Source organism: Doryrhamphus excisus, linkage group LG7 (genome assembly GCF_037039965.1).
Source record: "Doryrhamphus excisus strain RoL-2023G ecotype Guam linkage group LG7, RoL_Dexc_Guam_v1.1, whole genome shotgun sequence".
NCBI lineage: Eukaryota > Metazoa > Chordata > Actinopteri > Syngnathiformes > Syngnathidae > Doryrhamphus > Doryrhamphus excisus.
Window position 1 is genome coordinate 20,067,005 of NC_136363.1, and position 12,291 is coordinate 20,079,295.

At 44.9% G+C, this 12,291-nt stretch overlaps 1 protein-coding gene across 1 annotated transcript in view; it reads right to left on the bottom strand.

Moving 5' to 3' along the window:
- Positions 1–12,291, bottom strand: part of gli3 (GLI family zinc finger 3) — a 92,887-nt gene that overhangs the window by 79,784 nt on the left and 812 nt on the right. Inside the window, exons 2-3 of the mRNA XM_058059549.2 lie at positions 8,332–8,367; positions 6,809–7,061 (exon numbers count right to left, since the gene is read on the bottom strand). The gene's annotated coding sequence lies outside the window, so the exon portion shown is untranslated. The remainder of the gene's footprint in view (positions 1–6,808; positions 7,062–8,331; positions 8,368–12,291) is intronic.

Below are 12,291 nucleotides of genomic sequence, written 5' to 3' on the forward strand. Positions count from 1 at the left end.
AGAAAAACCCACGCATGCACGGGGAGAACATGTAACATAGCCGAGGGTGGGATTGAACTCGGGTCACCTTGCTGTGAGGCCTGCACACAAACCACTTGTACACCATGCAGCCTAAAAGCAAGAATCTTTAAGACATTTTGAATACGTTTATCGTCCGTTTTGAGCAAGGTTTATGTCGATTTTCAATAATATATTATCATATATGCACATTTCTCTGCTCCAGTCACTATTTTGTGCCAATTTCGGAACTTTGAAGGTATATTTTTTACCTGTCAAATGAAGATTTATGAATGATATCTCAGCAAGCGTGATTATAAATCCAATTCTGTACCAATTTTTTTTAAACTTTCAAGGCTAATTGGAATTGAACCTAGCTGTGAGGTCCGCGCGCTAACCACTAGACCGCCGTGCCGCCCTAACATTTGTTCATTTAGTCAACATTTGTTTCAATTTTCAAGATATTTTATGTTCTTGTGGCTCGTGGCCTTAAGGGTTCACGTCCGCCTTACACCAGGATGCCAGAAGGGGGTCCGAGGGAGCGTTTGGGGACAAAAAAAAGGGGAGCGCAGGTAAAGTCATAGCCTGTAATGGGAGGAGACAGAGACTTAGAGCGCCACACAAAAGCCGAGCTTTATAAATAATTCTAAAAGCTAAGGGGATCCTTGTAGGTGTTGAGTGTGCGGAATGCTTTCACACACACACACATATAAATATGGCGGCAAGGGGTCCTTCACACGGGGGCTGGTGTCAGTCTAACCTGCTTGATCGCTAATAACGGAGCAGAATTTCATGCGGAAGAACAAGAAAGGTCAAGTTATGTGAGACACACACACACACACACAATCCAAGTCCGCCACTTATCATGCAGGGCAGTGAAACACACCGGAGACCTGTCTTGTAAATCTCTTTGTGAAAGCAGCTTTGGGGTGGGGTGGGGGGCAGGGGGGGGGCGGGTGTAGACAGGGGGCTTACACACTGAGCCCTGAGGTAGAGCTAGGAGTGGTTGTCCACACACACACACACACACTCTTACATTTTATCTCCTTCGCTTTACATCCGCCCCACATTTCCTCCACCGTGCTCTCAATCCACCCGCCAACCTTTTCCCCGTATTCTCGGTAGCAGCCCCCGGACTCCCAGAGCTGAGGTCCGTTAGCCCCCTGCAGGCTGCCGGGGCATGGCGGTGACTAATGTCCTGCCCGGGTCCAGACAATGAGTTAGGGAGCGGATGGGGGAAAGTGTTGAGGAGTGGGAGAAAGGGGGTCCGCCACCTTTGACAAATGGAAGGCTTCGTGCGGGGCCCCCGCTCCCAACGAGGGAGGCTTTACCGTGTCTCGCTCGGCAACCTGCATCTGAGATATAATTAATTCTTTGGGAAGTCCGATCTGGCTTTTTTTTCTTCATGAATAAGATATACTTCCAAAGAATGCCGCCCCCATCACCCCCCTCCCTTTAATAAAAACACCAGTTTGGGGGCCTCTGGTTTTTCTTTTTTTTTTTTTTTCTCTCCTGGCCTGTCAGCAGCAAAAGGCCGCCCCCACGTTTCACCGGGAAGTTCAGGGAGCATGATGACAAACTGTCATTAAAAATGTCTCCCCTCTCTTTCAAGGAACTTGGATGTGCCTCATCCTGCACCCCCCCCCCTAAAAAAAAAAAAAAAAAAAAAAAAAAAAACTCCCGCGGAGCCCTGAAAGGAACTGGGCTTTGTCAACAGAGAAAAAGGAAAGAGGAGCCCCCCCCCACACACACACATATACACACACACACATATACACACAACCCACCGCCCCTTCTTCCATCCCCAAAACCCTGTTCCTCACTCCCTGTGGAGTATTGTTAAAACACAGCTCACCCCCCCTCTCTCTCCATGGCCAGGCCTCTTAAAACAGCATGCTTTGCATGAGAAAAAACGATTAGTCTTCAAATGCAGTGCTGTCAAAAAAAGGGGGGGTGGGGGGGGCTTGTGGGTCTCCGTAAGCTTGGGGCAGAAGTTTGCTCAGATAGTTGAGTTCTTCTTTTGTTTCTCCGAGATGAGGAGGCACTATTAAAGCCAGGCTCTGTCAGCATTCTTTGGGAAATACAAAAAAAAAAAAAAAAAAAAAACGGAAATGAAGAGTGAAAGTGGAAGGCGGGGGTTCTGGGGTTGGGGGGGCAGGGGGGTGCTCATCTAAACATGTTTGCTGTGCTTCTTTCAGGTATTAACCTCCTGACACGGCAAACAATGGACCCCTCGTTGACCTCCACTCCAGGATGAGCCAAGACTCCAAAATGAAGGAGCACCACAGGGCAAGGGGGGGGGGTCATGCTTTAAACACATAACGTCATTCATGATGCAGGGACAATACGTTTAGAGGATGCATTGGAGGAATAAGGCTGGAGTGACGGGACCCCCCCCCCCCCCCCCACCAGCCACCCACCACCCCGGTCCCGTCACAGGCGACACAATGCCACATGTGCAAAAACAACCCCCGGGTTTCTTTACTTTAGACACTCAACTTTACAAGCAAACACCCCCCCCCCCCCCAAAAGCAAAACACTTCACCTCTCGCTGCGACACTTCACGCCGCCCCACACTTGAACACGTGAAGTTGTAGGAGACGAGCGGCGCCCTCGTGTGAAAAGAAAACAGACTCTCTTTCATTTAGACCGGCGCTAAACTCTACTTCCTGTTCATTAGGCAAACGCGGCGGCGAGATGAAGAATGAATCGAATGGAGCCGACGCCGAACACGCTTAGCCCTGCTGGCCATACAACTGAGGCGGGTAAACGTACACGGATGCGGCTCCGCAGAAGAAGAACTACCGTCTATCGTTTGGTCTGACAACATCTGAGAAATGGACTCCTAAGATCCTATTTCCCCTGAACGCAACAGATTGGTTGGCGTTGTACGGGAAAGGCAGGCATCGTTTTAAAGACCATATTCAATATACCATAACAGATTTACCCTAAGAATGGGTTGACGGGAACACATATTCACAAAGACCTTCACATCATCTGCTGAACCCAGCAGACCCAGAAACCTTGGTATTTGCTCCCCATAAAGGGCTCAGAAACTCCTGGTGGACTTGGTAGAACTCTTCAAGAAGTTAACTTCATCTTGTACACAAAACAGATAACGACTTTTGCCTGTTTTTTGCACTACCCATCTGTTTAACCTAATACCAGGTCCAACAGACTTAGCAACTATGGTATTTGGATCCTATAAAGAGCTCAAAAACTCCTGGTGGACTTGGTAGAACTCTTCAAGAAGGTAACTTCATCTTGTACACAGAATAAAGAACAACTTTTGCCTTGTTTTATGCACTAGCCATCTGTTTAACCTAATACCAGGTCCAACAGACTTGGCAACTATGGTATTTGGATCCTATAAAGGGCTCAGAAACTCCTGGTGGACTTGGTAGAACTCTTCAAGAAGTTAACTTCATCTTGTACACAAAGTACATAACGACTTTTGCCTTGTTTTTTTTTGCACTACCCATCTGCACAACCGAATACCAGGTCAAAAATACTTAGCAACCTTGGTATTTGGACTCTATAAAGAGCTCAGAAACTCCTGGTGGACTTGGTAGAAGTCTTCAAGAAGTTAACTTCATCTTGTACACAAAACAGATAACGACTTTTGCCTTGTTTTTTTTGGACTACCCATCTGTTTAACCTAATACCAAGTCCAACAAACTTAGCAACCTTGGTATTTGGACGCTATTAAGGGCTCGGAAACTCCTGGTGGACTTGGTAGAAGTCTTCAAGAAGTTAACTTCATCTTGTACACAAAGTACATAACGACTTTTGCCTTGTTTTTTTGAACTACCCATCTGGTTAACCGAATACCAGGTCCTATAGACTTAGCAACCATGGTATTTGGACCCTATTAAGGGCTCAGAAACTCCTGGTGGACTTGGTAGAACTCTTCAAGAAGTTAATTTCCTCTTGTACACAAAGTACATAACTTTTGCCTGTTTTTTTGGACTACCCATCTACTTACCGAATACCAGGTCCTACAGACTTAGCAAACATGGTATTTGGACCCTATAAAGAGCTCAGAAACTCCCTGTGGACTTGGTAGAACTCTTCAAGAAGTTAAGTTCCTCCTGTACACAAAGTACATAACGACTTTTGCCTTGTTTTTTTTGGACTACCCATCTACTTACCGAATACCAGGTCCTACAGACTTAGCAAACATGGTATTTGGACCCTATCCACCCTTGTGGATTTAGTAGAACTCTTCAAGAAGTTAACTTCTGAACCTGCACGAGCCACATCGCCTGCTACTTACAGCTTCTGCTGGATGTCGGTGATTGACAACCTCAGTTCAAAAATGACAGCACAACATGTAACAGGCCCATAAACACATCTACAACTATTAACATGGGAAAGAATAAAACAACCAAGTTAACTCTAAACACCTAGCTTTAGCGGCAAAGACACTTGAGACCCCTGTACTTCTGGTGGGCTTGATGAATAGGTCAAGGGTCAAGTATCGTTGAGTCATTTCAACTATTTTTCCTTAAGCGCTCCAATTTTTAGAGCGATAATCAGGAAGTGTGCGCATTCGGATGGTTTGGTCCCATAGTAGTTTCTTCAAGCACATTATGAAAACGGCGGCGTCTCCGCCTCGGATAGAAAAAGAGGACAAGAGGTGGATAAAGTGAGCATATCAGCTCCTAAATATGCGCAACACATATCTAAAATGACAGTATATCTTTAGCCTCCTCCCCTCGGCCTGCCTCGCCATATGCCTTATCCAAAGGCATCACCCAGCTTGAAAGGTGCCTTTAGGAGGCTCCTTGAAGCAAGGGGATGGGGGTCGGGGGTCCCGCACTGGGACAATGATGGCTGAGGAGGTGGGGTGTGGGTAGGGGGCGGGAGCGGGAACACATAGCATATTAAATCGGCCGTCGGAGCTGGCTGGTCCGCACGGAGCGCCGCAGAGCCAGATCTGAGGCATGCCCTGAAGGGATGGCTGGGCCTGGGGATTAGCGGGCCGAGGAGGAGCCCTCCTGCGCCCCCTTTTTCTTGTCTCGGCTCGCACGCAAAATGCATCCGGACGTTTTTTTTTGACGGTGCCTTGCTACAACTTTCTCCTCCCCTCACACTTCTTCTTCTTCTACAACTTAGGACGCTCCTGGTAGCAAACGTTCCACTGCGGCTACTACAACTTTATAAACAAACAAGCCGAGACGAGGCAACGTGCCTCGACAAGCAAGTGGTAAATTATCTAAAAGGAAAGTCAACTTCCTTCACAACACAACCTCTCGCACCTCTTTGAGGGCCGGCATTAGCACGACAACACAGCTCATTAGGGCCTCCTGCATACAAACTTGATAGCAGGTACTCTTCTAAGGGGGCGTTAAAAAAAAAAAACAAAACCCCGAGGACACACTATGTGTGTGTGTTAAAAAAAAAAAAGGAGGAGAGGCCATAGCTCAAAAAGCTAATAGAATGTCACCTCCTCGCATTAACATGACAGCTTCTATTCTGCAGGGTCGCAAAGGTCACGGGTGCGCCGGGGCGAGCGTAACTCTTGCATAATTTGGGACTTAAAAAGTGGAGATAAACAGCATGCGGCGGCTATCTGGAATATCCGCCGGATATTGGTATTATCCGGATCGTTCCTTGCCGCCGCCGCTTCTTCTTCTTCTTCTTCATCATAAGCACTTCCTTGTCGCGCGTCTTATTTCGGCAGATTAGCATCTTAAACGCCGCGGCATTCATCACCATTTTAATGTTGTTGTTGTTGGTTTGACACCAATACCCTTCAGTATTTTCATTTAAATACACAATAAATTAACTCATTTATAATTACTTATTAATACATATATTGTTTATATATTTAAAAAAAATTGTGTGGCTATCATAGTAATTTTCTTGATGTATTATTATTATTATTATTATTATCAGGCCCTTAATGTACAGGCCCCTTACAAATAAAATGTACTTATAAAGTACAATTTGAATTATTCTCATGTTGTCAATTCAAACTGGAGTTTCACAGTATAATATTAAATTTTTCATAAGTAAAATTACAACATGCGGATGGTCCTAATCCTGCCCCCCCACCACCCCTCCAACCTAACCCCAGAAAGAGTAGGGAATGGAACCCTGGCATGATGTGAAACCTGAGAGCAGACAGAGCAGATCAAATGTGGAACAGCTGGCCAGGACTTTCAAGCAAATATCTCCACATGTGGAAGGGCTTTTTTCATGTACCCCCCCCCCCCAAAAAAAAAAAAAATCACCACAAAAAACAAAAATAAAAACACATGATGTCTATTTAGGCGGTTTTTAATTGGGGGTGGGTTTTTTTTTGGATAGACTTAAAACCTCCTATAAATCATTTTTATTCTCTGATGTGGCCTCACATCATTTTTGGTCCGATACCATCATCATCATGTTGATATTATAAACATAATTATTATACCTGGATGCATGAGGTTAAATGTTAAAGGTCAAGCCACGTGCTTAGTGTATTTGTTGTTGTTTTTTTTGTTAATAAATGATGTGTCTTCTTGTTAACGGTTTCAACAAGTCAGAAACAGGAGACACACACACACACACAAACACACACAGTGAAATATGATCACACGTGTGCCCCCCCCACACACACACACGTTTCTCTCAAGTGTGCGTCCACTAAAAAGTTTAGTATTAAAGTTATATATGCCGTAAAGCGTGTTAATTACGCTGTATTAATTACATGAAAGTTGTTTTTTTTTGCTCCAAGTAAACTTTTCCACGAAACGGCATGACGGAGGACTTCACGCTGTTCTAAAAAAGTGTGTAAAATGTGCATGGAAAAGGCGTGACTTACTTTTTTTCTTCTTCACGGACACGGCGTCTTTAAAGCAGTTGCGTCTTTTTTGGAGATGTCCCGGACGACTTTTTCCTCCTCTTTCGCTTTCTCCACGCTGCAACTCCCAAAACGGCGCGGTCAGAGTTCGTCCTCCTCTTGCGGGTCTCCTTCTTCTTCTTCTTCTTCTTCTAGTACTTGGGACTTGGGTGCTTTCAAAGGCCGTCGGACAAACAAGCATCAAGTCTGCCCCACAAGTGAAGACGAGCGTGTACTGCAAAAAAAAAAAAAAAAAAAACACCATACACGTCACTCTGTTGTGGCGTTTTAGTGCGCGTTTTTTTCCCCCCGCAAGGAGAAGAGAGGGTGAAGTGTGGGACTCCAGCTGCTCCTTCTCCCGCTTGACTCCTCCCTCCTCAACTCCATGCAGCCCTCCTTCTTAAAAAAAAAAAAAAACGTACCCCTTTTTCTTGCTTTCTGCTTCCTATCACTTGACTAAACTTTTTTTATGATTACATTATCCTTATGTAAATATTTAAAGATACATACAATAAGTATTAATATACTCAATAATCCAAAGTATAAAACCATTTTTTTTGCATTTTAAGAGTGCAGGTGTACCTAAAATTATGGCATAATTAAAATTAAAATAGCTCAATTTATGTAGAATATTTTAAAAAAATGCACAAATAATTTGTGCAAAAGTTATGGGACCCTTAACACACACTTTTACCACAGCTTTATATACATAAACGCCTAATCAATATACATAATCAATAAACAGGGAAATGATGTGATAAGAGGGCTCTTTAGGGGGCCGCCCCTGATCAATGAAGAGGAAAGCACTTCATCGTTTAAGTGAGATTTGAACATGTGTGTGTGTGTGTGTGTGTGGGCGTCCATTCAAAATCGGAATTCCTAACAATTCCGGAAATATGATGGGAATATTGAGTGACTTAATCAATCAAAAGCTTCCGTCATCAAGTGTCGTCAATAAACCTGCTCATCTATCAGTCTGAAATTTGCTTCATTAGGGTTTTGTATTATATAAGGGGGGGGGGGGGCAGGGGGGGGGGGTTAAGGTGTCATGTAAGCGCCGACTCCGCTGCCAGCGCTCATCTGGACCGGACTCGGATCACACCAAAAGTCCTTGTTAGGAGTCTCTCAAAGAGATTCCGGGGAGTGCGGTGGTGCATGGGGCCCGGGGATGGTCTGTGTGTGTGTGTGTTGGAAAGGGGGGTTTTGAGAGGGGGGGGCGGCTCCCTAAAGTATTCCATCAAAGAGGGCCAGGATCCCTGGGATTGAGATTGTGCCTGCAGGCAAGTAACCGACGCTCTCCCAAGAACATATTCCAAAGTCGGACTCGCCGAGCCAAAGCACACATCAAAAGCACCTCTGGAGCCAAAGCGATTCTGGAGGAGAAATAAAGAGGGAGGGGGCGTACTGTCATGCCACCCCCCCTTTTTTTTTTGAACCCCTCATCTCACCCCAATTAAGAAGCAACCACAGAACTGTTGGTTTCGAACCCTGATATTCACACTCACCAGTCAGTGGAGCTTCACAGTCGGATGACCACACGCCTGCAAAAAATAAACACAATTCAAAACACAACCAACTTAAGTGGAAGCTAGCATTGGGTAGTCAAAAGTAACGTGATGTTGATTCAGGAGTAGTGGTTGCAATTCGCAGTTAAAAAGGAGATAAATTAAGGATTTTTTTTACTTGTTTTGAGTCTCTTAGAAATAATAAAAGCCAAAAAAAAAAAAAAACTGTATCCACTTGGGCAATTTCAGCAATTTCCCGTATGATAACCAACTTAAGTGGAAGCTAGCATTGTGTAGTCAAAAGTAACGGTTTGTGGTTGCAATTCGCAGTTAAAAAGGAGATACGTAAATAAAGGATTTTTTTTGGCTTGTTTTGAGTCCCTTAGAAATAATAAAAGCCAAAAAAACAAAAAAAAAACTGTATCCACTTGGGCAATTTAAGCAATTTCCCGTATGATAACATCCCGTGGGGGTTTCATGTGGACTCCAAATGACGACATAATAAACCCCCCCCCCTGCCTCTTATCAGGGTGGATTAAAAGGGAATAATGAAACAAGAGCGGGTTTTGGAGCCTTGTGTGGTATGAATATGATTATCTAATGGACGCCAACGGAAAAGGCATGTTAATTCCGACGTAGCGCCAGACCTTTCCCAGACTATCAGCTGCCCCCCCCCCGGCTCCAACCGAACATAGCGGCGGCGTCCTCCCTCTCTCTCGCCTTCAAGTTGGTGCTTTCTCGCCACAGAAGTCATTACGGCCGCCGTCTATCGCCGAAGCCAAAGCACGGGAGAGCGATAAATCCTCCCTGGGCTCCTCCGATTGGAGCGTGTTGCTCTGGTAAATTCCAGACAAAAGCACTCAAGGCAGTTATCAATAATATGACTTTTTTTTTTTTGTCTTGTCTAACAGCGGCCTGCAGAATGTGGGTCACTTTCATGCAAAACTCAAATGAAACTTTGTCAAATCATATTTCATGGTGTCTACGGCCTTGCTGGTGGAAAAGTGGGACAAAAACTTACAATAACTTCCGACTTGTTTATAAAGATATCACAAAAACATCAACAGAAATATTCATCTGACATGTCAAATATGCCTTTAAAGTTGAAAAATTGGCAGAAAATTGATCCACAATCAACAAAAAACACGCTTTAAAAGTTCCAAAATTGATCCAAAATCGTGACTAAGTCAGCACCAAAAAGGACTATGTGTATACATGAGCATATGCACCAAGATATCATTCAAAAATCAACAATCTGACACTTCAAAACACGTCTTCAAAGTTCCAAAATTGTGACAATTACGTTCATCCGTGCTGAGATAGCCTCTAAAATCAACAAAAATCATAATACAACATGTAGAAATTAGCCTTCAAAGTTCCAAAATTGGTACACAATTGGATTTATAATCACGCTTGCTGAGATATCATTCATAAATCTTCATTTGACATTTAAAAAATATGCCTTCAAAGTTCCGAAATTGGCACAAAATAGTGACTGGAGCAGAGAAATGTGCATATATGATAATATATTATTGAAAATCGACATAAACCTTGCTCAAAACGGACGATATTCAAAATGTCTTAAGATTCTTGCTTTTAGGCTGCACGGTGGTCGAGTGGTTAGCACGCAGGCCTCACAGCAAGGAGACCCGAGTTCAATCCCACCCACGGCCATCTCTGTGTGGAGTTTGCATGTTCTCCCCGTGCATGGCCGGGTTCTCGCCGGTTTTCTCCCACATTCCAAAAACATGCTAGGTTAATTAGAGACTCCAAATTGTCCATAGGTATGAATGTGAGTGTGAATGGTTGTTTGTCTATATGTGCCCTGTGATTGGCCGGCCACCAGTCCAGGGTATACCCCGCCTCTCGCCCCAAAACAGCTGGGATAGACTCCCTCCCACATTCCAAAAACATGCTAGTTTAATTAGCGACTCCAAATTGTCCATAGGTATGAATGTGAGTGTGAATGGTTGTTTGTCTATATGTGCCCTGTGATTGGCCGGCCACCGATCCAGGGTGTGCCCCGCCTCTCGCCCCAAGACAGCTGGGATAGGCTATCGTGAGGATAAGCGGTAGAAAATGAATGAAACTACTATCTACTAAACTACTAATCATTGATTAGTGACAGAAACCAGTTGCATTAACGCTAACAATGCTAACAATGCTAACAATGCTAACAATGCTAATGCTAATTGAGGCGTTTACACTGAAAAGAAATTCCATCAAATTCGTCAACCCGGGACTGACCTATGTTTGCCCTCTGGTTGTTTTGGACCTCATTAAAACCCCAGCCTGCAGTGTTTGAAGGTAATAAGACGGTTATACAGTCTAAATAGAGACGTCGGGAGACAGAAAGGCCCAGTGTTTGATGCCAAGACAATCCATCAACACATAAATATTGAAGCCTCCCCTGTCAAGACGGTCTCGATTAGCGGCGCTTGATTAAACACCTCTCCGCTTCAGACCCGCTCAGGTCCACGTGGCAGGTCATCAGCGCGCCCATTAGGCCCAATAACGCTCCCTCAACCAAATAGTCGAGTCCGTTCTCATCCAGCTCAGCGCCGAGCGCATCCTGAGAGCGCACGGGCCCTCCCATAGGACGCCGTTAACAAAAAGAAGAAAAAAAAAAAAAGACAAAAGAAAGGAAGCGATCATCAATATTTCATCAAACTACGTTCTCTTTCTGGTCCAGATCAAAGCGCCCCCACAGTCCTACAGGTAGAGATGGGGTCTTTTGTTTGGGGCTCCTCAGGTAGAACGTTCACGCCATTCATCTCACGCATCGTTTCTTCAGAACTTGAGACCGTTTCCACATCTACGGAGTGTTTTGAAGGCGAAGAATGGCCCTTTTTAAGCTTATTTCGGACATTTTATACCACTAATAATGGGCAGCCATATTGGATTTAAATAGTTTTTGCTCTTCTATTGGATCCGGTTCCACTATGCAGGTGTATATAATAAAGCGACGCGGTGAGTCCATACATGTGCATGTTCCCCCGCGTCCCCGGCGCCAAAAAACGACCCCGCTCCTCATAGATCTGCGGCTGTCACAGGGCCGAACACGGACAGTGACTAACGACACACACACTCCGCCACACACTTATCAGCCAATGACTGACATCAAATGGAAACGTCTTTCAGTCTCCGGGCCCTGGGAGCCGAGTTGAAATATTAGCTTGGTTGAAGTGGGGGTGAGCGATGGGGGGGGGGAGATGGCGGCTGATAGGATGTGGCGCCATGCTACGGGCTAAACAATGCCGTTGCTTTTCAATTTCCATGTATGCTTTGTATTACTTTGTATTGTTGAACATTGCCAGTAAAGGTTGTTTTGTGCCCCCCCCCAAAGAAACAAGCCCCAGGTGGCGGGCCCGCTCCAAGTCCAAGGGGTCACAGACGACTCTGCCTATTAGTCATTGGTTCCACCGCGCTCAGTAGCACCCACTATACCATTGTAGCAAGATGGATGGCGGTGTTCCCAAACTACAGGTGCTGCTCCACTTGGAAGCATTTCCCATTTTTCTCCTCACGCCTCTTTCCCGGTGGTGATTAAACAAGGAGTACAGGCTACAGCGGTGTATCGGTGCGTTACTTTAAAGGCATACAATCAATCACTGACTAATTGAGGCTCTTCCTGGAGAGGTGAAGCTCACGGTGCAGTTCAACCAATAACCGCTAGAGGCCGCGCATTTCCCGTTTTCCCTCCATGGAAAGAAAGAGGGCGCTTTTAACGTGCAAGGTACGCCACCTTGTGGTAAATCCGCGTAGTGAATGAAACAAAAAGTAGTTCCGCATCATCCTCACCATATTCAAGAGCACAAATGACTATATTTATCAGCATATTTGGAAAACTAATGACTAATTAAGAAAACCCATTAAATGTGATGTACATATGTGTGTGTGTTGGGGGGAGGCGGGGCACAATGCACACATAACACACATTATTTTTTGTTTGATAACAGT